General features: G+C 42.5%; 1 non-coding gene across 1 annotated transcript; it reads right to left on the bottom strand.

Annotated features, from left to right (window-relative positions):
* Positions 1-341: 341 nt before the first annotated feature.
* LOC136231576 (small nucleolar RNA R71) lies at positions 342-448 on the bottom strand. Its single transcript, XR_010689950.1, has one exon. It is a non-coding gene; the product is annotated as a small nucleolar RNA R71 (small nucleolar RNA).
* Positions 449-2,084: the final 1,636 nt, after the last annotated feature.

Below are 2,084 nucleotides of genomic sequence, written 5' to 3'. Positions count from 1 at the left end.
CCATGGAAGGACACTCATCATGTATTATGTTGCCTAACGAAGGGAACAACATGTTTGAATTGAAAGCATCTATGATACAAATGTTGCAAGCAGCAGTGCAATTCAATGGCTACCAGTCGGAAGATCCAAATGGGCATATCCAGGAGTTCATTACACTATGCAACACTTTCCGATCAAACCGAGGAGTCTCCGATGACGTGATAAGGCTGAAGCTGTTTCCTTTTTCTCTCAAAAATAAAGCAAAGAACTGGCTAAAGAACCTACAGCCAGGAACCATTGCCACTTAGGAAGAAATGGCCAGTGCTTTTCTAATGAAATACTTTCCACCTAGACAGGCCATCAAACTCAGAAATGAGGTGTCCCGTTTCGTGCAAGAAGAGGATGAATCCTTGGCCGAGGCATGGGAAAGGTACAAAGAGCTGTTAAGGAGGGTACCAAATCATGGCATCTCCATGTGGATGCAAGTACAGAATTTTTACAATGGAGTCACCAACACTTATAAAATCCAGATTGAATCCACTGCGAATGGTAACTCAGAGGATCTTGAACCGCAAGCCTTGTATGACCTGATTGAAAAATTGGTAAGCACAAGTTATAATTGGCATTCAGCCAGGAGTGAAGGAAAAAGGACAGCAGACGGTGACATGGTTTCAAAGCTAACAACCCAAGTGGAACAGCTTGCCAGACAGATCAGCAAGATCAACGTCTCATCTATTCATAGTGAACCACCATTCAATGATGTCTGTGATTTTTGTGGAGGGCCTCACTTCAACATCAACTGTCCTAGAGTCAAGCAAGGGAAAGGTGAGCAGAAGCAATGTGATTATGCTGGATATAATCAAAGGAACCCACCAAACCCATACTCCAATACATACAACCCAGCCACAAGAAATCATCTGAACTTCGGATGGACTGGACAGCCAAACCAGCAGGAGCAACCTAGATACTAGCAGCAGCAAGGAGGACATTACCAGAGGCAGCCTCAACAACACTACAAACAGCCTGTCCCACCCAAGGAGGATGTTGAACAGGACATGAAGACCATGATGATGCAATTTATGAAGCAGACACAAGCTTCAATCAAAAATTTGGAGACACAAGTTCATCAACTGGCTGCTTCATCATCAAAAGGAAAAGGGATAATGCCAAGTAATACCGAACCAAACCCTAAAGGAGATGTCATGGCTATCACTCTGCGATTTGGTAAGGAAACTCACCCTTCTTTGTCGACTGATAAAAGTGTTGAGTGTGCAGGTACCTCTCAAAATGCTGAAGAAAAGAAGGAACAAGCTGTTCCTAGCCAAGAAGAGCCAGCCGGGGTAGAATTGACCGCTGATCAAGACCAGGAGGAACAAGGGAAGAGGTACAAACCACCTCCTCCCTATGTGCCACCTGTACCTTATCCGGCAAGGCTGATAAATAAGAAGCTTGAAGAGCAAAATTCAAAAGTGTTAGACACTTTGAGGAAGTTTCATATCAACATCCCCTACGTGGAAGCACTTGCCCAGATGCCCACATATGCGAAGTTATTAAAGGATATCTTGTCAAACAAGAAGAAGTTGGAAAATATCTCAATGATCCAACTGAATAGGGATTGTTCTTCAATACTCCAGAACAAGCAGCAGCTTCCGAAAAAGCTAAGGATACAGGGAGTTTTTTGATTCCATGTTCAATTGGCAAGTTAAATATCGAAAATGCATTATGTGACCTAGGATCAAGTATAAACCTAATGTCATATTCTGTGTATGCTAAGCTAGGGCTAGGAGACCCACAACCAACTAGAATGTCCATTCAGTTGGCTGATAGGTCTGTATGTTACCCTAGGGGAGTCGTGGAAGATGTGTTAGTCAAAGTAGGAAAATTCATACTACCTGTTGATTTCATCATAATGGACATAGACGAGGACTTGCATGTTCCTATTATCTTGGGTAGACCATTCTTAGCAACGGGTAAAGCATTGATTGATGTAGGAGAAGGACAATTATTTTTGCGAATTAATGGGGAGGAAATCATTTTTAAGATGAATGAGGCTATGAGACGAGCTAACACTAGTGATGACACATGTTATTTCTTAGATGATTTCC

This window comes from Euphorbia lathyris, chromosome 5 (assembly GCF_963576675.1).
Source record: "Euphorbia lathyris chromosome 5, ddEupLath1.1, whole genome shotgun sequence".
In the NCBI taxonomy this organism is placed as follows: domain Eukaryota; kingdom Viridiplantae; phylum Streptophyta; class Magnoliopsida; order Malpighiales; family Euphorbiaceae; genus Euphorbia; species Euphorbia lathyris.
Note: the sequence above shows the minus strand (reverse complement) of the source record. Positions and strands in the feature narration are given on the sequence as shown.